General features: G+C 39.1%; 1 protein-coding gene and 1 long non-coding RNA gene across 4 annotated transcripts in view; one reads left to right on the top strand and one right to left on the bottom strand.

The window, feature by feature from the left end:
- The window catches only part of BBOX1 (gamma-butyrobetaine hydroxylase 1), an 84,622-nt gene that overhangs the window by 45,413 nt on the left and 14,734 nt on the right, over positions 1–24,475 (bottom strand). The window lies entirely within an intron of this gene.
- LOC103796259 (uncharacterized) overlaps positions 1–24,475 on the top strand; it is a 181,464-nt gene that overhangs the window by 145,931 nt on the left and 11,058 nt on the right. The gene's annotated exons all lie outside the window — the stretch shown is intronic.

The raw sequence follows: 24,475 nt of genomic DNA, 5'->3' as shown, positions 1-24,475 counted from the left end.
GATGTTGGTTTCAAAAAAAAATGATTTGGGAAGGACTCCCTCTTTTTGGATTATTTGGAATAGTTTCAGAAGGAGTGGTACCAGCTCCTCTTTGTATGTCTGGTAGAATTTGGCTGTGACCCATCTGGACCCAGCCTTTCTTTAGTTGGTAGGCTATTAATTGCTCCCTCAACTTAAGCCCTTATTATTGGTGTATTCAGGGTTTCGACTTCTTCCTGGTTTAGGCTTGGGAGGTTCCAAGTGTCCAGGAATTTATCCATTTCTTCCAGGTTTACTGGTTTATGTACATAGAGTTGTTTGTAGTAATATCTGATGGTAGTTTGTATTTCTGTGGAATCGGTGGCAATATCCCCTTTTTCGTTTTTTACTGCATCTACTTGATTCTCTCACTTTTCTTTTTTATTAATCTGGCTAGTGGTCTATTTTGTTGATCTTTTCAAAAAACCAGCTTCTAGATTTCTTGAATTTTTAAAGGGTTTTTGTGTCTCTATTTCCTTCAGTTCTGCTCTGATCTTAGTTATTTCTTGTCTTCTGCTAGCTTTTAAGGGTTTTTGATCTTACTTCTCTAGCTCTTTCAATTTTGACAATAGGGTGTTGATTATGTCTTTCCTTGCTTCTCATGTGGACATTTATTGCTATAAATTTTCCTCTAGACACTGCTTTAAATGTGTCCCAGAGATTCTGGTATGTTGTGTTTTGGTCTCATTGGTTTTGAAGAGCATCTTTACATCTGCTTTCATTTCATTGTTTATCCAGTCAACATTCAAGAGCCAGTTTTCCAGTTTCCATGAAGTTGTGAGGTTCTGAATGAATTTCTTAATCTTGAGTTCTAATTTGATTGCACTGTGGTCTGAGAGACTGTTATGATTTCCATTCTTTTGCATTTCCTGAGGAGTGATTTACTTCCAATTATGCGGTCAGTTTTATAGTAGGTGTGATGTGTGCTGAGAATAATGTATATTCTGTGGATTTGGCGTGGAAAGTCCTGTAGATGTGTATTAGGTTTGCTTGGTAGAGATCTGAGTTTAAGTCCTGGATATTCTTGTTAATTTTCTGTTTTGTTGATCTGTCTACTATTGACAGGGGAGTGTTAAAGTCTCCCACTATTTTGTATGGGAGCCTAAGTCTCTTTTAGGTCATTGAGAACTTACTTTATGTATCTGGATGCTCCTGTATTAGGTACGTATATATTTAGGATAGTTAGCTCTTCTTGTTGCATTGATCATTTCACCATTATGTAATGCCCTTCCTTGTCTCTTTTGATCTTTGTTGGTTTAAAGTCTATTTTATTAGAGACTAGCATTTGCAACTCCTGCTTTTTTTCCCTCTCTCCATTTGCTTGGTAAATCTACCTCCATCCCTTTATTTTGAGCCTATGTGTATCCTTGCACATGAGATGGGTTTCCTGGATACAGCACACTGATTGGTTTTGACTTTTTATTCAGTTTGCCAGTCTGTGTCTTTTGATTGGGCCATTTAGCCCATTTACATTTAAGGTTAATATTGTTATGTGTGAATTTGATTCTGCCATTTTGATGCTAGCTTGTTGTTTTGCCCATTAGTTGATACAGTTTTTTCAGTGTGTTGATGCTCTTTACCATTTGGTACCTTTTTGGAGTGGCTGGTACTGGTTGATCCTTTGTTTGTGTAGTGCTTCTTTCAGGAGCTCTTGTAAGGCAGGCCTGGTGTTGACAAAATCTCTCAGCAATTGCTTGTTCATAAAAGATTTTATTTCTCCTTCACTTATTAAGCTTAGTTTGGCTGGATATGAAATTCTAGGTTGAAAGTTACTTTCTTTAAGGATGTCAAATATTGGCCCCCACTCTCTCCTGGCTTGTAGGGTTTCTGCTGAGAAATCTGCTGTGAGTCTGATGGGCTTCCCTTTGTGGGTAATCCGACCTTTCCCTCTGGCTGCCCTTAGCATTTTTTTCCTTTAATTCAACCCTGGTGAATCTGACGGTTATGTGTCGTGGGGTTGCTCTTCTTGAGGAATATTTTTGTGGTGTCTTCGTATTTCCTGGACTTGAATATTGGCCTGCCTTGCTAGGTTGGGGAAGTTCTCCTGGATAATACCCTGAGAGTGTTTTCCAGCTTGGATTTATTCTCTCTGTCACATTCAGGTACACCTATCAAATGTAGATTAGGTCTCTTTGTCTTCTCATTTTATTTCATTGAGTTGATTGTCAATCTCTGATATCCTTTCTTCTGCTTGGTTGACTCGGCTATTGAAACTTGTGTATGCTTTGTGAAGTTCTCGTGTTGTGTTTTTCAGCTCCATTAGGTCATTTATATTCTTCTCTAAGTTGTTTATTCTTGTTAGCATTTCATCAAACCTTTCTTCAAGGTTCTTAGTTTCTTTGTATTGGGTTAGAACAAGTTCTTTTAGCTCAGAGACGTTTGTTATTACCTACCTTCTGAAGCCTGTTTCTGTCAATTCATCAAACTCATTCTTGATCCAGCTTTGTTCCCTTGCTGGTGAGTAGTTGTGATCCCTCAGAGGTAAAGAGGCATTCTGGATTTTGGTGTTATCATCTTTTTTGCACTGGTTTCTTCCCATCTTTGTGGATTTATCTACCTGTGGTCTTTGTAGTTGGTGACTTTTGGATGGGGTCTCTGAGTAGATGTCCTTTTTGTTGATGATGAAGTTATTTCTTTCTGTTTTTAGTTTTCCTTCTAACAGTCAGGTTCCTTTGCTATAGAATTGCTGGAGGTCCATTCCAGACCCTGCTTGCCTGGGGATCACCTGCATCAGCTGGAGAATGGTAAAGGTTTCTGCCAGTTTCTTCTTCTGTTATCTTCGTCCCATATGGATACCCGCCAGATGTCAGCCTGAGCTATCCTTTATGAGGTATCTTTTTGGATATACAGGGGTCAGGGAGCTGCCTGAGGAGAGGAGCTGTCTTATAAGGGAGCTGTCTTACCCTTATAGGAGCTCAAGTGCTGAATTGTGAGCTCTGTTGTTTTGTTTTGAGCTGCTGGGCAGGTACATTGAAGTCTGCTGCAGCAGAACTCACAACTGCCTTTTTTTCCCCAGGTGCTCTGTCCTGGGAAGGTGAGATTTTATTTAATAGTTCCTGATGTGCTGCTGCCTTTTTTCAGAGATGCCCTGCCCAGTAAGGAGGTAGTCTAGTCACAGTCTGACAGCAGAGGCATTGCTGATCTGCCATGGGCTCTGCCCAGCTGGTTTGTGAACTTCCTTGTGGTTTTGCTTATAGAGGTATAGTTGAATTTCCTCTTTATGGCAGTCTGCCTCCATAATGGTGGGCTGCCTTGGTAATGGCAGACTGTCTTGGTAAATGGTGGACTGCCTTGGTAATGGAAGACTGCCTCAGTAGTTGTGGACTGCCTTGGTAATAGTGGACACCCTTCCCCTCACAGAGCTGGACCGTCCCGGGTCCAGCGGCACTTGCTGTGAAACTCTCATTCCAGAGCATTTCAGATTGCTGTTCATTGTGAGGGTGGGACCTGCCCAGCCAGATTATCTGGCTCCCTGTTTCAGCCCCTTTTTTTTCAGTTGAATGGGCGACTCTGTCTCCCAGACATTCCAGGCACCAGTTGAAATGGCTACCCTGATCTGTGTGAGTTTTTGTGTGGAAACCAGCCAGGTTGGAAACTCATGGTGCTTTTCGGCCCAGGAATCTCCTGGTCTGTGGGCAGTAATAACTTGTTTGGATATGCAGTGATCACTCACCCTCTGCATTGTTCTCGCTGGGGACTGCACTCCAGAGCTGTTCCTATTCGGCCATCTTGGATCCTGGCTCATGGCCTTTCTTTTTTTTTTTTGAGATGGAGTTTTGCTCTTGTTACCCAGGCTGGAGTGCAATGGCGCAATCTTGGCTCACTGCAACCTTCGCCTCCTGGGTTCAGGCAATTCTCCTGCCTCAGCCTCCTGAGTAGCTGGGATTACAGGCATGCACCACCGTGCCCAGCTAATTTTTTGTATTTTTAGTAGAGATGGGGTTTCACCATGTTGACCAGGATGGTCTCCATCTCTTGACCTTGTGATCCACCCACCTCGGCCTCCCAAAGTGCTGGGATTACAGGCCTTTCTTTTAAAGCCTAATTCTGTGGTCCAGAATTTCAGAATACTGATATAGCTTGGATATATGCCCCTGCCAAAATCTCATGTTGAATTGTAATCCTTAGTGTTGGAGGTGATTGATATCATGGGCCTGCTGGGAGGTGATTGATATCATGGGGGAGAATTTCTCATGAATGGTTTAGCACCAACCTTTTGGTGCTGTCCTCACAAATAGTGAGTTCTCTAGAAATCTAGCCATTTAAAAGTGTGTGGCACCTCTCTCTTTCTCCTGTTCCTGCTTGTACCATGTGATATATCTGTTCCCTCTTAACCTTCAAGCTTACAAGCCATGATTGTAAGCTTCCTGAGGCCTCCCTTGAAGCTGAGCAGATGCCAGCATCATGGTTCCTGTAAAGCCTACAGAATCTCGAGCCAGTTAAGCTTCTTTGTAAAACAATTAACCCAGTCCCAGGTATTTCTTTAGAACAATGCAAAAACAGCCTAACACAGGCAGTCTTGGAGATGTGCACAAAGACACCACTGCATTAAGTATTTCTTTGTAACACTAAGTGACCTCTTATATTCCCAGTATTTCTTCATGATTTCTGGGTACCATGCACTCTACTACCCTCTCTGCTCTTCTTTGGATGACATATTTAAGTTTGCTGATGCCCCATGACAGCACTAGCATCTTGAAATGGACATAGAACTACAGGTATGGTCTGGTCTATTCCTGCAGGGTGGGCTCACGCCTACATTTTTACTAATGCAGCCTATATCTAATTAGTCTTTTTTGCCAGTCTCAACTCTGATGACTCATATTAACTTTTCAGCCTACCAGAACATGTAAGAATTGCCTGTTAGCCAAGTATTTGTCTCCTGGACTTATGTACTTTATATCTGAAGCTAGATCATTGAGAAAGAGAACTTACTAAGCACATATAGAGAAGAGAATAAAGGCCACATCTGATATGGTCATTTGTCAAATTTAATAACTCAAGGTTTGACGGTGAAACATCTGGATTCAAATCATAATTCCAACACTTCCCATCTGTATGAACTTTGGAAAGTGAGAACTTCTCTAAGTTCAGTTTTGTTATCTGGAAAATAAAGGATGAAAACAACCTACGGAGTTGTAAAATTTGAATGAGATAATATCTATAAAGAATTTAACATCGTGTGCCTGCTGTCTGGTTAAATCTTCACTCGAACCAAAGCAGTGGAATGTGGCTGGAGGAAAACACATGAAGATGACTGATTTTATTGTAATCTCTAGTTAACTATATCTTACACTTCCCTATCTGACCGTTTCTTATGTTCTCTATCCTCAAACCTTCCACACTTTCTCCTCATATTTATGCTCATCTGGTTACTTTGATTCTTATTTCAGTGAAAATATAGAAGAACTCAGAAGAGAATTTCCATACACTGCTACCACCACATCCACCAACGTGCCTGAGTGTGTCCTTATCTTTACTTGATGTATTGTAGATATATTTGTACATTTATTTGCCTCTTTATCTACCAAAATGTAAATTGTTAGGAGGAAGAATTTTTTTCTCATTTTGTTCACCAATGATTTCACAGTACCTAGAACAGTGCCTGGTACATAGCAGATACTGATTAAGTATGATAAATGAATAAATGCATGGTGCATGGAAAGTGCTCCATAATGATATATATTACTAATATTAGTTATTTCTCTAGATTTCAACTGTCTAGTGTGAGGGAGAGTCAAATACTATAGACAATGACTATTTGGTATACCAACTGTAGTGAAAAATAGAAGATATTAAATAGTGCAGATGCTCTTGAATCAAACCTTGGCTCTGTTACTTCATGTCTCTTTGATTATAAACTAGTTATTAATTTCTATTAGCCTCATTGTTTTGTGTATAAAATGGTTACAATGATAATGTTGCCTGGGAGTTATTGCTAGGATTAAACAGGGCAGTAAATATTAGGTGCTGAGCTCAATGACTGGCAAATGGAAAATACTTTTAAGGCATTTAAAAAAAGAAAGAGTAGGATGGGAATAGGAAGTAAGATAAAAGAGAAAGAAGAAGGGCATATGATGTTGGTAGTGTGGACAGAGGTTTAACAGCAGAAGCAGCAAGATATAGTTGGATTCTGAATTATTTTGATGATAGAGCTAATAGAACTTTTTAATAAGTTGGATGGGTATCATGAGAGATAAACAGTAGTCAAGGGTAAGCTACTACTGGAGAGATGGAGTTGCCATCATCAGCTGAGATGTAAAATACTGTGTCTGGAGCAGAATTATCTTAGACCATCTGCTTTCAGCAGCAGGTTCATCTTTCCTTTGGTTTTCCTCATTTAAAAAAAAAATTTTTCCAAGTAAATAACTTCATCAGTCCCCTCTGTTGTTACCCATCATATATCTTGATAGGTCAATTTATTCTGGCTGGGCTAGAAATTCCTATTACACCTTACTGAAATTTGAGCTTATTCACTGTGGTTCCTCATTATATGGGCACATTGTTGTCTTTAGATATTTGTTCTTTATCTTCTCTGTTAAGAATATCTGCTTTTCTATGACGATGAGATTGTACCGATTCGAGGTTCAGAATTTTTCTTTTTCAAGTATATAGCACATATGTGACACATACTGTAGCTGATGATTGCTGGGATTTTAATCTGTAGCTATCCTTTACTAATAAATAACACAGGATAACTTTCTTCCAAGTTTGCTGGCCATTCCAGCTTCACCAAACATTTCTATATTTTTGGATGGAATTAGGTTCATAATTGACCAGTCTTTTCACTGCCTTCTTTAGTTCTATTTAAATGAAATGATCTACCAGGTAGGTAAATTTTTGCTAGGAATCAAACCAATGTGTGACTAAAGATTTTTCATGGCAATTGTCCACATTTGAGATACTCTCATGTATTTAATCAGGAATAGAATATGATTATTCTTCATGTAAAGGGAGCTCAAACATAGGATATTATAAGCACTATTCCTCTCTCCTGTCTTTACCCAAATGTTCTTTAATGTGCCTCTGCTATTATGTTTATGGTGCTTTAACCAGAAGGAAAAGGGAAAACAGAAAGGATCTAACAGGTTTTGAGCATCCACAGTGTGCCAGGCACTGTGCTAAGTACTTACGGTTTATTACTTATTCTTTATTTCCCAAGGCTAATAGGCGTTGCCTCTTTTAAATATGGAAAAAGTGAGACTCAGATCATTTGTTAAACTAAGTCAAGTTCACATACAAAGGTCAAAACCAGCTCTGCTGATTCCAATGTGTGTGCTCCTTCTGTTAACACCTGTTATTTTGTGAGTGGAGAGCTTTCCAGATATAGTGCGCTCTTTCACCTTCTCTCCTAACAGATTCTAACAAAATTCATTTTGAAAAATGCGTATGTTTCCATTTCCATATGAAAGCCTTGCTGTTTGAATGTTACCAATGAAATGATGTCTATTTCCTGGGCTTACTTTCTTTTCTACTGATATTTGTGGCTTGGTTTAGGGATAAATATAAATGTAGGGTGGAATAAATGGTAAAAGGCTTCATTAGGATGTGAATAAACCCTGTAGAATGGGTAGGTAAAGTTTGACCAGTCAGGAAGAGAGGAATAAGTCATGCAAGAGGCAAGCAGAACTTGGGCAAGAAAAGGAGTCCACATGCTCATGGATGGGGTCCCAGATTGTGGGATGATTGGAAAGCCCCAATAAACACTTTTATTCCATAGGCAATAAGACACATGAGCAAGGGGGAGGAGAGACGATTGTGAGCCTCAGGGGGATTGCTCTTAGGATTCTGCTAGCTTGGTATGAACAGGGAGGCCATGTTATGTCAGTAATACAGACATAGGATGCTAAAAGGCTCTAGCTAAGCTGTTGGCAAAAGAGACAATATATATAATCTTTTCCTCCGTAAGGTTAACTTAAATATCAATCATCTCTATGCAAACAGGAAATATGTACTATAATCAAAAGCCAATGGGAGACAATGAGAAAGAAATTTTAATAATAATATTCTATATTTTTCAAAAACAAATGTTCTGTTCAAGAGGGTCAAAAAAGCTCAGTTGTTTTTCTTTCCTTTTTTTTTAGATGGTGGATTGGAGACATTGTTAGTATGCCTCTTTCTCTTGGGAAGACAAAATAGTATGCAGAGATTCACACTGTGAACTTTTTTCCAAGAAGCAATACAAGAACTTAACAGGAGAATGTAAAGAAACCACAGGCCCTTTAAAATAAGTGGCAGACTGTAGTCTACACTATAAGCCAGGTGGAAAACTGTAAGTCCCCAGAGTGTGAGGGTGACTAAACTGCCTCCAGGATATACCCTCCCACTGGGGAACCTAGCGATGCAGCCCATGGGGGAAGGCCTTAATCCTAAACCCAGCACTGGAGCTGATTTAGGGAGTGGTAGGACATATAAAAATAGGAGCAGCAGCAGGAAGACTTCTGTGCATTCCCAGTCTCCAGCATGGATGGAGGGAAGCCATTTTTGGTCCTGCTTCACAGGAGATCTCACAGTCTGTCAGCTAACACAGGTGGCAGTCACAGGTTGAGAGAGTCTCCCAACTAAAATTCAGGATATAATCTCAAGTGCAGACAAATACCCTTGGTATTTGTTTTGTAGAACTTAAGAGTGGGTGGGAAATGTGCTGCTTCCACAGGTACAGGAGCTGGGTGTTCTGGCTTTGTGGGTGGACAGGAAGGGATGAGGTCTGAAAGCCATAGTAGCTGTCTTCTGGGGAGTTCTGAGCATAGACTGCTTAGGAATTAGGTAGCTGCTGCTAGTAGAGAGCATTGCAAGTGTGAGACCTGCCTTGCCAAGAGAATGGGAGCTGGGTGGCACTTATTAACACCTGCTACTCCCCACTTCCTGCACAAATTCTTCTGTGCAGCAGAGATAGCTGTTCTTCTCTCTGGAACATTACCCTAGTGGCAAGAAAACTGCCCTTCAATTTCACAAGAACTGCTGCTTGCCCTGCATGTGGAGAGCCAGAATATGGTCCTATCTGACCCAGCCCCTGCCTGGCTTTGCCCCTCCACCCACCCTGGTAACTTAACATAATGGACAGAAACTTTTGAGAGTTCTATGGCCCTACTTATTGTCTAAGAATACAGGATACCTCCCCTGGGTAACAAAGCAATCACAAATCCCACTGCCACTGACACAGCTGGTGCTATTTTGCAAGTGCCACCTCCTGACTGGAGGTCAACTGACACAGTCCATTACAGCATCTGCAGGTAGAATAACATAGTGCTCAGGAAGGAGAAAATTTGTATGTTACCTCAGCTATCACCATTGCCTACAGCACCATCGCTAACAGGAGGTCCTGAGTCTGTCCATGTGACCAGTTCATTACTTCTTCAGCCAGCATCTGAGAAACCTAACACACTAAGGTTATTGATAACCAAGGAACCTTACAGGGTCTATGTCACTACCCTACCATTTCCATCAGAGTCGGTGCTGGTATCTGCTGCTGAGAGACTTGAGGACAGATCACATCACTGGACCCCTTGCAGACATTTCCCAGCACCAGCCTGGAGTGTGGCAGCCCCAGGAGGTGGCTAGACCCAGGGGAGCAGCAGCATTCACAATTTTCTGGTTCTCAGTGACTCCTACTCCTAGGCAGAGAGCAAATATACCATATAAAGAGAACACCTTGGGAGATAAACAAATGTGGATGGCAGGACTTGAGTCCCAGAACTTTCTGCTGGTGCAAAGTTTCTTTCAGCAGAGGCACAGATACAGTGCTGGGCTCAGTGGAGAAAGTCTGCAGGTCTGTCCCAACTGCCAGGCAGCCCTAGTGCTCACGAAGAATCTTGGAAAAGAGGAATGATATTCCCTCTGGTCAATCACTGCAGACACAGCTAGGGCTTCTCCCATAGGAGGTCAGTATGAGCGCACCTATAGACAGCCTTTCTGGAATGCTTCAGGGTAACTGGATCCCCACCTCAGGTTCAGGTTTGCATGAGGGGTAGAGTCACAGTTCATCTGTACTTGGAATATCAACATTCCTGCAGATGAAAAGAGATGCCAGTCTGATTTGAATAGCTGCAGCACTGGGTCAGGAATGTGACTAGGAGGTGGCTTGCTTTCCTATTGGCCTTGCAAGGGAGAGGCCATCCTTCCCCTGATAAGGTCTCAGTGCATTTCACTAAGAGCTCCCCCAGCCACCTCTGTCCAGACTGGGACCTCTGCCCACTATTGGATGTTGCATTTACCCACCTGCCTCAGCCACATCTGGGTTTTACTTAGAGACACCTCTCCTACTGAGGAAAGATAAATAAATAAAAATGTGAACACCATGGGGGAATGAGATAAGCTTCAAGAGACCTCTGCTATTTTAACCTCATAAGAGACAGTGAACTTGGTCACACGTCAAGGACATTGTTACTATAGTCAGCACCTGAGAAAACCATTATACAAAGACTACAACAAGAAATTCTTACAGTCTTCACCCCTGAAAGCACCAAGAGCTGAATTAGGCTGCAATAAACTGTAAACATTAAAGTCACATTCTTCAGGGGAAAAAATAAACAGTCAAATAGAAAAGAAGTCAAGGATAAGTAAAATAAATAGTCTATCCAAATGAGAAGGAATCAGAAAAATAATTCTGGCAGTAAGAAAAAACCGGGTTCTGTAACAACCAAATTGGAAAAGAGGAAGTCAAATTATTATTGTTCACTGATTATATAATTGTATCCCTAGAAAACCCTAAAGACTCCTCCAAAAGACTTCTAGATTTTATAAGCAAATTCAGTAAAGTCTCAGGTTACAAAATTAATCTACAAAAACTGGTAGCACTGCTATATACCAACAATAACCAAACTGAGAATAAAATCATGAACTCAATCTTTTTTATAATAGCTGCAAAGCAAAATCTAGGAATATTTTTAATCAAGGAGGTGAAAGCTGTGTATAAGTAGAACTACAAAACACTGCTGAAAGAAATCATAGATGACACAAACAAATGAAAACACATCCATGCTCATGAAATAGAAGACTCAATATTTTAAGAATGACCATATTGCCCAAAGCAATCTACAGATTCAAGGCAATTACTATAAAAATACCAGCATTATTCTTCACAGAATTAGAAATACAATCTCAAAATTCATATGGAACCAAAAAAAAAAAAAGCCCAAAAAGCCAAAGCAATCCTAAACAGAAAGAACAACTCTGAATCCATCACATTATCTGATTTCAAATTATACTACAAGGCTGTAGTTACCAAAATAGCATGGTACTCTGTAAAAGCAGACAAATACATAGGTCAATGGAACAGAATAGAGAACCCAGAAATAAAGCTAAATACCTGCAACCAATGGATCTTTGACAAAACATACAAAACTGTAAGTTGGGGAAAAGACACCTTATTTAATAAATGGTGCTGGGAAAACTGGATAGCAACATATAGAAGAATGAAACTGGATCCCTATCTCTTAACTTATGAAAAAATCAACTACAGATGGATCAAAGACTTAAATTGAAGATATGAAATCACAAAAATTTTAGAGGATAACCTAGGAAAAAGTCTTATGTATGTTGACCTAAAGAATTTATGATTAAGACCCCAAAAGCAAATGTAACAAACAAAAATACATAAATAAATGGGCCCTGATTAAGCTAAAAGGCTCTGTACAGCAAAAGAAATAATCACCAGAGTAGACAACCCAAAGAATGGGAGAAAATATTTGCAAGCTATTCATCCAACACAGGACTAATATCCAGAATCTACAAGGAACTCAAACAAATGAGCAAGAAAAAAACAATCCCATCAAAAAGTGGGCAAATTACATGAATTAACATTTCTCAAAAGAAGATGTACAGATGGCCAACAAAGATGAAAAAATGCTTAGCATCAGTAGTCATCAGGGAAATGCAAATTAAGACCACAATGAGATACCATTTACCCTCATCAGAATGGCTATGATTAAAAAATAAAAAACAACAGGTGTTGACATGAGTGTCGTTGAAAGAGAAGCATTCACTGTGGGTAGAAATGTAAATTAGGACAACCTTTATGGAAAACAGCATGGAGATTTCTTAAAGAACTAAAAGTAGAACTACCATTCCATCCAGGAATCCCACTACTGGGTATCTAACCAAAGAAAAGAAATCATCATGTAAAAAAGATACCTGAACACGTATGTTTATTACAGCACAATTCACAGTTGCAAAGTTATAGGACCAATTTAAGTGCCTGTTGACTAATAAATGGATGAAGAAAGTGTGGTATGTCCACACCATGGAATACTGTTCACTCATAAAGAAGAATAAAATAATGCCTTTTGCAGCAACTTGAATGAAGCTAGAGGCCATTATTCTAAATGAAGTAACTCAGGAATGGAAAATCAAATACTCTATGTTCTTACTTACTGGTGGGAGCTATGTTTTTATTTAATTAAAAAAATATTTTATTTTCGAGGTGGAGTCTTGCTCTGTCACCCAGGCTGGAGTGCAGTGGCATGATCTTGGCTCAGTGCAGCCTCTGCTTCCCAGGTTCAAGCAATTCTCTGGTCTCAGCCTCCCAAGTAGCTGGGACTACAGTCACATGCCACCAGGCCTGGATAATTTTTGTATTTTTAGCAGAGATGGGGTTTCACCATGTTGGTCAGGCTGGTCTCAAACTTCTGACTCAGGTGATCCACCTGGCTCAGTTTCCGAAAAAGCTGGGATTGCAGGCATGAGCCACTGCACCTGGCTGGGAGCTCAGCTATGGGTGGCAAAGGCAAACAGAGTGGTATAATGGACTTTGGAGACTCAGAAGGGGGAGAGTGAGAAGAGGTAAGAAAGAAAAGGGGCCTATTTGTTACAATGTACACTACTTGGGTGATGGGTGCACTAAAACCTCAGACTTCACAACTATAAAATTCATTTGCTTAATCAAAAACCACTTATACTCCAAAAGCTGTGGAAATAAAATTAATAAGGAAATAAACCTATTTTAAAACAAACAAAAAAAGAACACTCTCAGATCTGCTTTCTATAGGTTTTTACAACCAGTTTCAAGAAAATCTTTTGAAAAAAGATGAGTTGATATGTGTAGTGCAGCACTACGCTTCGCCCAACATTGCACTGCTTAAGAAGATAAGTATATGCTACGATTATGTCTGTTGTGCAGATAAAGATATTGAAGCATAGAAAGGTTAAGTAAGTTTCTCAAAATCACAGACTCAGCAAGGACTAGGACCAAAAACACTCTTAATTTCAGTGCTCTACTTTCTTATTGATTAATAACAAAATTACTGATTGAGGAAAATATAGAATTTTAAAGGAAAAAAAGGAAGAAAAAAAAGGATTTATTGCATAGAGTAGAACTTAAACATTTTAATTTAATTTGCTCAGCTAGAAATTAGGCAAATCAAAAGTATATATGAGTGTAAACATTAACAAATTTTTTAAATCTTTTTTTTTTTTTTTTTACCTACATGGATAGCACACAGCTATCCCATGGATGGGCACATTTGGAAGTCTGGTTCTAAAATCTAAAAGAAGAAATTTAAGTGTGCTGAAGATAACTGCAACTCCAAACCTAACGTTGTGTAGCTCTATGTTCTGCCATCTCAAAGAAGCAAATTGGAACCAGACGTGAGAGGTAATAGTTTTTGAATCAACTGTCCTCTTTTTTGTTGTCTGGCAAATCTGCTGATATATAGGCACTAGCAAAATTGGCAGGCTTATGTGTACATTTGGTAAATGTGAAGCCAGTGTAGAAAGTATTCCAATTGTACGTTTTGAAATTGCAACGCTTTGGAATTTTCTAAATGTATAAATTTGAAACTTGTAGCCCAACTGCCCATGTTATAAAACTGATTCCTTGGCTTCGAAAAACAAAACAAAACCCCCAAAACCACACACACACAAATACAAAAAAGCCTAGCTTTTAAGAAACAGAAGCTCATCATTCACTAAGGAAAGCCCATTCTATTTTTTTACCATGTTTAAAAAACAATAAATTTACTTTAGTATAACTACAAAAAATTATTTTTTCAAGAGTAGAAAAGAATGTTTTCCTTAATTCTCAATGTGGCAACTACACTAAAAAGGTATAAAATGGGAATGAACTGTAATAATTATTTCTGGAAATATATTTGCTTTGGGTTCTCAAAAATATCCTCAAACTTTGCCAAGGCTTTTAAATATTTTAAGATACCAGCTTTTCAAGGTCCTCTCTAGCACCAACATTGTCTTATGAAGTTGTTAAATAATGAGAAAATAATTTTTGAAGAATATAATTAATATATTTTGTACTCAAGCATTTAAAAAAGTAATACATGTAGTAGTATACAGGCTTTTAAAAATTTTTATTTAATACTTCTAGTTGTAAAATAGACTATTTTTTAATATTAATATCTGAATATGTGGTATATGTTTTCTAGCTGTAAATATGGGTAGAGTTTAGAAAAGGAAAGTGGAAGATAGGCTTATCTGGAGTTTACAAATGAAACCAAAAACTAAGCAGATTTTGTGGGATTATTTTGTGGGATTTCGTGGGCAGATTAGTGGCATCTGTTGAAAGCACAGGACACTGCAGTGTGCTTCCCAGGTTCTGAGTCTCCTCTGGCGAGTTTACAGTCAGAACAAGGGCAGTCCCATCTTGTGTAGGTACATTAGACTCTTTAGATATTATGCCTGATTTTACCAAGTACAGTGCAGAAATTGAGAATAATAGATTACATATAATTCAGAAAATAATAGGACACATTGAAAGACATCAATATGGCACAAAGGAAAAATGAAGCAAGGCACACATTCATAAACTGACATGCATTTGAGATAGCTGTATTCATTTAATTAAAATCCCAAAGATATGTCTCTGAAAGTAAGTAGGTCCCTTTGCAAAAATCATACCAGTGAGAAAATTATGGCATTGAAAGAGATCTGATGTTAACCCACCTCCTTCATCTTGCCTTTCCCTTAATCATTCCTGGGCTTAGGCTAAGCTGTTTTTGAGAGATATTTAATTTATAGTTGTAAATGGGAATAGGCCTTCCCCAAGAACTCAATAGCCTTTGCAAAACTGATGAAGGACCATCAGGTTAGGGGGAGGAGAGGAGCCTGATTCTGCTAAGGCACAGACATAGATTGCCAGCCATTCCTGCAGATAACACCACTATTGTATATTATTGGCCTTTGAGTTGTCTTTTCCAGGTTTTTTGTTTTGTTTTGTTTTTGTTTTTGGCATGTCCGACACCTGTGGCTCCACTGTACCCCATGGCTCTACTTGGACCTGCCAATCCTGCCCCTATGGCCTCATCCAGAAATGATTTAGTTCACAGGAGGATGACTTTGACTCCCTATAATTTCATTGCTGCCCCAACCAATCAGCAGCAAGCCTAGACACTGCCACTTCTTCCCTCAAAATGCCTTTGAAGAACTCCTAACCTATAAGCGTTGGATAGATTGATTTGATTACTAACTCCATCTCCCTCATGGTGTGGCTGGTCTTTTGTCTATTAAACGCCTTCTTTACTGCAATACCATGGTCTTTCTTTGAGCAGCAGGCAAGAACCCCTCAGGCAGTTACAATAAAGTTACATGCATTTGAGATAGCTATATTCATTTCATGAAAAGCCCAGAGATATTTCTCTGCAAGTCAGTAGGTACATTTCACATATGACAGGCAAAACAGAACAAATCCATGTTTCTGAAAGATATAAATCCTGTGAGCTACTCTCCCACCTGTGTATCTGAGTTATCAGTCTGTGTGACCTTAGAGAAGGAGCCTTTATTAGTCTCTATTGGGAATGGAATACATTTCAGAAGATAATGTGGTGGCTTAATTGCTCTAAGGCAGCTGTTTTGACCTAAGGGCTGTTTGGAAGCCATTCTGACCTGGCAGCCCTGATACTGTTGGGACATCCTAATGCAGCTTCAACACACCAAATTTTGCTAGTTTCTTTTGTAATTACCAAGCAATAGGGAAACAACTACACTCATGCCATCCCTGATTTTCATTGCAGGCTCCCACTTCCGAGGATTCAAGAATGGATGCAGCAAGGCTTAGAGACTGGGGCAAAATATCACATGTGTAAGGCATATTTATTTTTTATATTACTTAAATTAAGAAAAACACACAAGATTTTTGCTTTATGACAAGGCTTTGTAAAAATGACCTCTGCACCAAACCAATTGTGTTTTTTTGCACTATCATAAAGTCTCCATCTTCAAGTAAATATATAGTTCTTTGCAAGAAAGGAAGAGCTCTCTACTTTTTCTGGCCATGTACCAGACAAATAGATTTTAGAGGGTCCTAACAGTTACTTGTGAGTTTTCACTTCCTCTTGTGGAATGTTCCTTTTGAAACAAAGAAGTGGGTTATAGCTATAGATTGAAGGGTTGTAATCTGATTAAATAGATAGTAAAGACTGCCATGAGAGAAGCATAAAGAATTGTGGGGAAATATTCTTTTTTTTAAATTGTGCAATATACTCCATCCCTGGATTATGGAGAAAACTAAGCAGCCTGTCTCCACGGAAATAAAAGCTTTTCTTCCAGTTATAACCTTTTAAATCTCAATTTTCTATAAGAAATATTATTAAAGTCAGAGATTAATACAAATATACTTCAGTACCAATTAAAAGAGATAATGCAAGCATTTATCATACTGATATTGAGGATTAATAAAAAGAACAAATATTTAGGTTCATATGTATCTCATACTATATAGTATTTTTTTTTCCATTTTGGTCCTGCCAGTTATATTTTGGGAATGTTGCATCACAAAGTTAGTAATAAAAATGAGTGTACAATTATGTCAAAATTTCACTCAAAAGTTAAATTATAATTAGTACATAAAAAATCTTATCTCTAATATGATTTAAAGTCTTTCATGTTTACCCATATGTTTGGAAACAGGTACCTGCTAGACTTCAAGTATTAGGATTTCAGTTGGTAGACACTAGAGAATATGTGAAACTGAAAGTAGCAACTTTCTGTCCTACAGGTCAGGTATATTTCTTTTGAATACGGATTCTACACCCTCCTCCTTCCTCTCTGCCTCTTAAAACTTTCATTGTCTCTTACGGGACCACTTCTAGGTCATGCTATGGTCACCCTGATTCCAGTCACTCCCTATGCTCGTCCATCCAAATACAGAGCCATGATCAAGGCCCTTCTACAACACAGATCTGGTTACTTCACTCTCTTTTGTGGGGTAAATATAAGCCAAGAGCCAAGCAGGTGTACTGTGGAGGAGGGGAGAATGCAAGAAGAAAAGAGAAAGCCTAGGAGACGTGTACAAACTGGTAGGCATTTGAGAAATTATATTCATTTGATTAAAATCAGATAGACACAACTCAGAAAATATAAAATACTGATGAAAAAATGAAAGCAACCATCTTCTTAAGCTTACACAGATCTTAAACTTATTTCAAAGAAGAGCATCCATCTGAAGAAACTAATGGAATGGCATATCTGAGTTCTTGTTGAGAAAACTCTTAATTGCCTGCATGTTTAGGGCCAAGTAGGGCATATAAGTCACTTCATGGTTTGACCCTGTTCTCTTCTCTGTTGCCTAACAATTTTAACTTCACCAATATTAAACTAATTGCAGTTTTCCAAACCTGTCTATTTTTTTTCTTTCTTTTTTTTTTTTTTTTGTGTGTGTATTTGTACACTGCCTGAACTACCTGACCTTGGTCCCATTTTTTTTTTTTTTGAGGGAAAAAGAGAAAAAGAAGGGGAAAAAAAGAAAAAGAGGGAAAAAGGAATATTACTTCATTCCTAAAATGGGTTTCAATAATGGCCGATCAATATTTTGAGTGTTTAAAGTGGTTAATGCATATTTTATGTGTTTAAAATGGAGACCTCTGTTGTGTTTATTTGTTCTGGTTCTGAGTTCAAGTCCTGGATATATTATCAATTTGTTGTCTCGTTGAATCTAAATCTCATTATGTGTCTTATGTATCTGGGTGTTAAGATCTCTTATTGTTGTATTAATCCTTTTACCCTTGCATCCTTGTAGCTTTGAAATCTATTTTATTAAGTGTGAGAATTGCAACTCCTGCTTTTTATTTATTTATTTTTGCTCTCCATTTGGTTGGTGAGCTTTTTTCCATCCCCTTGTTTTGAGTCTTTGTATATCTTTAGATATATCGTTAGATTTTGTGGATAATGTATATTTTGTGTGTTTAAAATGGAGAGCCCTATTGAGTTTATTTGTTCTGGATCTTAGTTCCAGTCCCGGATATCGTTATCAATTTTCTGTCTCGTTGAATCTAAATCTCATTATGGGTCTTATGTATCTGGGTGTTAAGATCTCTTATTATTACATTAATCCTTTTATCCTTGTATCCTTGTAGCTTTGAAATCTATTTTTTCAAATGTGAAAATTGCAACTCCTGCTTATTTATTTATTTTTGCTCTCCATTTGGTTGGTACGTTTTTTTTTTCCAACCCTTTATTTTGAGTCTATGTATATCTTTGGATATACCGTTAGATTTTGTCTGTATCTTTTGATTGGGAGATTTGGTCGATTTAAATTTAGGGTTGCTGCCGTTTGATATTAACTGGCTATTTTGTCCTTTTGTTGATAAAAATTCTTCTTTATGTTAATGCTCTTTACTTTTTGGTGTGTTTTTAGAAAGGGTCATACTGGTTGTTCCTTTCTGTGTATAATGCTTCTTTTAGAAGTTCTTGTAAAGCAGGCCTGGTGGTAATAAAATCTCTGAGTACTTGCTTGTTCCTAAAAAATTTTATTTTTCCTTCAAATGTAAAGCTTAAATTGGCAGGATATGAAATTCTGGGCTGAAAGTTCTGTTGATTAAGTATATTGAATATTGGCCCCCACTCTCTTCTAGCTTGTAGGGTTTCCGTTGAGAGATCTGCTGTAAGCCTAAGAGGCTTACCTTTATGGGTAACTTGATCTTTCTCTCTGGCTGCCCTTAATATTTTCTCCTTCGTTTCGATCTTGGTGAATCTAACGATTATGTGCCTTGGGGTTGGTCTTCTTGAGGAATATCTTTGTGGTGTTCTCTGTATTGCCTGGGGTTGAATAGTGTCCTGCTTTGCTAAATTAGGAAAATTTTCCTGGATAATGTCCTGGAGAGTATTTTCCAGCTTGAATTCATTCTCTCCGTCACATTCAGGTACACCAATCAAGCGTGTATTAGGTCTTTTCACATAGTCCCATATTGCTTGGAGACTTTGCTCATTCCTTTTTATCCTTTTTTCTCTATTCTTGTCTTGTTGTGTTGTTTCATTAAGTTGATCTTCGACCTCTGATACCCTTTCTTCTGCTTGATCCATTCGGCTGTTTAAGCTTGTACATGTTTCACTAAGTTCTCGTGTTGTATTTTTCAACTCCATAAGTTCATTTGTATTCCTCTCTATATTGTCTATTCTTTTCAACATTTCATCTAACCTTTTTTCCAAGTTCTTAGTTTCTTTACATTGGGTTAGAACAAGTTCCTTTAACTCCCAGAAGTTTCTTATCATCCACCTTTTAAAGCCTACTTCAGATAATGGAACACAGTCCTTTTCCATCAGGGCTTGTTCCGTTACTGATGAGTCCTTTTCCATCAGGGCTTGTTCTGCTGCTGATGAGTCCTTTTCCATCAGGGCTTGTTCTGTTGCTGATGGGTTCTGATTTTGAGTATACTCGGCCTTCTTAAGCTGTTTTTTTCCCTTCATTGTAGATGAACCGCCTTTCTAATTAGTTTTCTGAGTCGACGTCCGACTTATTGATTCCCAGTGTTGGGATCCGAGCAACCCACTGTGGCAGCCTAAATAGCAGTTTTCCAAACCTGTCCTAACATTTTACCCATTGATGATTTTCGACCAGCCTTTTTCTTTGTTGAGAATTTCCTTACTTTCTATCTTTGCCTGACAAACTGATTGATTCTCCAAAATGCAGCTCAAGTATTACCTCATTTCTGAGGATCATTCCTTCATCCCTTCAAGTTTCTCCCTCTGTGTCATTATTAACTTTCTATGAGTGGTTTTAATGTACTTCAATTAATGTCTTATCCTTATTTTCTCATAGCTATTGTTCCCTTCTAGACTTGATAAGTTCTCAAGGAGAGAATCTATGCCTTTTTAAGAAAATCTTGATATTTCTTTACAGAGTTCCTGGCACAAAATTGATACCCAAGGTATGCACAACTGAATAGAAATTTATGAGGGAATGATTATTATCCATGTCTTCCTTTCATCTATGAGCGTCCCATGACGAAAGTTTTTCTGGATGATGATCATTTGTCTTGTCATTTTTGAGTTCAACAGTGAGTGCCAGGGGAAGATCAAGGAAAAATGATCTGCATCTTGACTCCAGATTTTAAAAGCCCTGTGACTCTCACTCCAAGGGTTGTGCTTGCAGACGAGAAAACATTACCACTGGGACTAAAAAAAAAACCTTTCACAAATTTAACTGAGCTTGTTTGTATGCTCTGGAATATAAATGTTTGAAATTTTGCAATGGCAATGAAATAAGGTATCTAATTCTACAGGCAAAAAGCCATAGAACCAATATTCCAAAAATGGCTCGTTAATTTCTTTTTTTACCCACCAACTGCACAGCTTGAGAATGTATTTTAAAAATTTGATCTTGTTTTAAACTATTAAAATATTTTCCAGTGTCTAAATAGCAGCCAGTTGTATTATTCATGATTGCAGTCTGTCATTGTGACCAGTTTTTTCCACTACTTAATTGAGTGTAGTATCATTTCCATTTTGCTACTGCCTGATAGTACTGAAAAATGTAAGCTATAAAACTGCACTATCAAGAAATATTAATGGAGGGGGATGTCCATATCCTTTTACAATGCATAAAAACTTAAGCTGTAATAATAAAAAGTTGGCATTTATTTCCTGAAAAAATCAGAAGAAGAACTTGAAGGAAATGAAAAGAAAATCCAATAGGATTACAAAATTAGGACAGAGTTAAGGAAAAATATTTTGAGTACCAGAAGAAATCTTAAATAAATAAAAAATAATAATACATTTGTGATACTGCTATGTGACCCAGACAATTGGTACTAAGTTATGTAATTAGAGACTTCTGAAAGAATCTAGCAATGCACTCATTGGAGGAAGGTAAGAAAAACGTCTTTCCCTGAATACCTATCTGGATTTAACCAGCTAGATAAAGGGAAAAATGAACTGGTGGTTTAGAGAGAAAGCACTAGGACAAAACCTTGTCGGCTGTCAGAATGGTGAGACTAAGGAAATGGAGGAACTAAATTCTTGACATGGTGGTCTATGCTTAAAAAGGTAGGGGACAGGCCGGGCGCGGTGGCTCAAGCCTGTAATCCCAGCACTTTGGGAGGCCGAGGCGGGTGGATCACGAGGTCAATAGATCGAGACCATCCTGGTCAACATGGTAAAACCCCGTCTCTACTAAAAATTACAAAAAATTAGCTGGGCACGGTGGCGCGTGCCTGTAATCTCAGCTACTCAGAAGGCTGAGGCAGGAGAATTGCCTGAGCCCGGGGGCGGAGGCTGCGGTGAGCCGAGATCGCGCCATTGCACTCCAGCCTGGGTAACTAGCGAAACTCCATCTCAAAAAAAAAAAAAAAAAAAGGTAGGGGACAATATCATACCTTACTATTGATAACCAGAGGAAATGTTGAAGCTATTTGGTTCAAGTTGATTAGTAACATCTTCATACCTAAAAGTGTCGTAAGTCTCATTTAAAGCCATGGAGAGTTACCACACATGTTTAAGAGTTTCAGGTTTGAAAAGAGTTAAGGTAAAATCTCTGTCTTGGCATGTGGCCAAGGATTTCCAAGGGGGGGTATTACAAAACTCAGCAAGGCTGGTATATTAGTCTGTTTTTGCATTACTATAAAGAAATACCTGAGACTGAATAATTCATAAAGAAAAGAGATTTAATTGGTTCACTGTTCTACAGGCTTAATAGGAAGCATGGTGCTGATATCTGCTTGGCTTTTGGGGAGGCTTCAAGAGACTTAAAATCATGATGAAAGCTGAAAGGGGGAGCAGGCAGGTCACATGGAAAAAGCAGGGGAAACAGATAGAGGGAGGTAGTTCTATAAAACAACCTTAAAACAACCAGATCTTCAAAGAATTCACTTGCTATTGTGAGCCAAGTAACAAGAGGATGGTTCTAGACCCTTCATCAGAAGTCAACCCTTGTGATCCAGTCATCCCCCACCAGGCCCCACCTCCAATGCTGGAGGTTACAGTTCAACATGAGATTAGGGTGTAACATGCAAACCATATTATTTTGTCCCTGGACCTCCAAATCTCATGTACCTCTCACATTGCAAAATATAATTGTGTCTTCCCAATAGTCCCTCAAAGTTTTAACTATTATAGCATTAACTCAAAAGTTCAAAGTCCAAAGTTTCATCTGAGAAAATGTAAGTCTCTGCCACCTATAAGCCTGTACAATTAAAGGCAAGTTATGTACTTCCAAGATATAATGGGGTCATAGACATTGAATAATCGTTCTCATTACAAAAGGGAGATACCAGCCAAAAGAAAGGGGAGTACAGGCCCCATGCAAGTCCAAAACCCAGCAGGGCAGTCATTAACTCTTGAGGCTCAAAAATAATCTCTTTCAACTTCATGTCTTACATCCAGGACACAATGGTACAAGGGGTGGGTTCCCAATGCCTTGGGCACTTCTGCCCCTAAGATTTTGCAAAGTTCAGCCCCAGAGCCTGCTGTCACAGGTTGCTGAGTGCCTGTGGCTTCTCCATGCTGAGTATGCATGTTGCCGGCAGATCTACCATTATGGGGTCTGCAGGACAGTGGCCCTCTTCCCACCCCTCCATTAGGCAGTACCCCAGTGGGGACTCTAAGTGGGGCCTCCAGCCCATTTTCCCTCTGCACTGCCCTAGTAGAGGTTCTCTGTGAGGGCTCTGTGCCTGCAGGAGGCTTCTGCTTGGGCACCCAGGCTTTCTTATATTTGTCATTACTTTTAATGGCAAAAACTGCAATCACTTTTGCACCAACATAATACAGCCTCTGAAATCTGGGCCAAGAAGGCCAAGCCTCATTTATTCTTGCATTCTGTGCAGCCACAGACTTAAAGCCACTTGGCAGCCACCAAGGCTTACAGTAGCTTATGTCCACTGGAACTATGGCCCAAGCTGTATCTGGGCCCCTTGGAGCTGAGGCGGGAGCCCAAGCAGCTGGGATGTGGGAGCTGCATCCTGAGGCTACACACAGAGTAGGGGAGCCTTTGCCCCAGGAAACCATTCTGCCTTCCTAGGCCTATAGGTCTGTGATGGGAGAGGCTGCAGTGTAGGTCTTGGAAATGCTTTTGAAGCCTTTTTCTTATTCTTGTGGCCACTGGCACTTGACTTCTTCTTAGAGATATACAAAGATCTCTAATAAGTGGTTGCTCCACAGCCTGCTTGACTTCCTCTCCCATAAAAGGTTTTTCTGTCTCTGCCTAGACATGACTAGGCTACAAAATTTTCAAACTTTTATACTCTGCTTCCCTTTTAAACATAAAAGTTCCAATTTATTTCTTTGCTCCCATATCTGATCATAGGCTGTTAAAAGTAGTCATGTTACTTCTTAAACACTTCCTTTTTTGCTTAGAAATTTCTTTAGGTCATCACTCTCAAGTTCAGACTCCCACATATCCCTAGGGCATGGACATAATCCAACCAAGCTCTTTTGCTAAGGTGTAACATACGTGACCTATGCTTCAGTTCCCAAGAAGATCCTGATTTCCATCTAATACCTCATCACCCTGGCATTCACTCTCCATATCACCATAGCATTTTGTTCACAACAATCTAACCAGTCTCTACAAAGTTCCAAACTTACCCTAATCATCAAACTTACCCTGTCTTCTGAGCTCTCCAAACTCTTCCAACATCTGCCCGTTACCCAGTTCTAAAGCTACTTCTACATTTTAGGTATCTTTATAGCAATGCCCCACTACTCAGGACAAATTTTCTGTATTAGTTTGTTTTTGCATCACTATAAAGAAATACCTGAGACTGGGTCATTTATAAAGAAAAGAAGTTGGCCAGGCGTGGTGGCTCACAGCACTTTGGGAGGCCGAGGCGGGCGGATAACGAGGTCAAGAGATCGAGACCATGGTGAAACCCCATCTCTACTAAAAAGTACAAAAATTAGCTGGGTGTGGTGGCGTGTGCCTGTAGTCCCAGCTACTCAGGAGGCTGAGGCAGGAGAATTGCTTGAACCTGGGAGGCGGAGGTTTCAGTGAGCAGAGATCGCGCTACTGCACTCCAGCCTGGCACCTGGCGACACAGTGAGACTGTGTCTCAAAAAAAAAAAAAGTTAAATTGGCTCATGGTTCTGCATGCTGTACAGGAAGCATGGTACTGACATCTGCTCAATTTCTGGAGAGGCTTCAGGAACTTACAATAGTGATGGAAGGAGACGGGGGAGCAAGCAGGTCACATGAGGAAAGCAGGAGCAAGAGAGAGAGGGGAGAGTGCTCTGCACTTTCAAATGACCAGATCTCGCAAGATCTGTTTTTCAGTTTACCTTGGATTCACATAGTTTCATGTAA

Source organism: Callithrix jacchus, chromosome 10 (genome assembly GCF_049354715.1).
Source record: "Callithrix jacchus isolate 240 chromosome 10, calJac240_pri, whole genome shotgun sequence".
Taxonomy (NCBI): domain Eukaryota; kingdom Metazoa; phylum Chordata; class Mammalia; order Primates; family Cebidae; genus Callithrix; species Callithrix jacchus.
The sequence above is the reverse complement of the archived record's forward strand: the minus strand, read 5'-3'. Positions and strand labels throughout refer to the sequence as shown.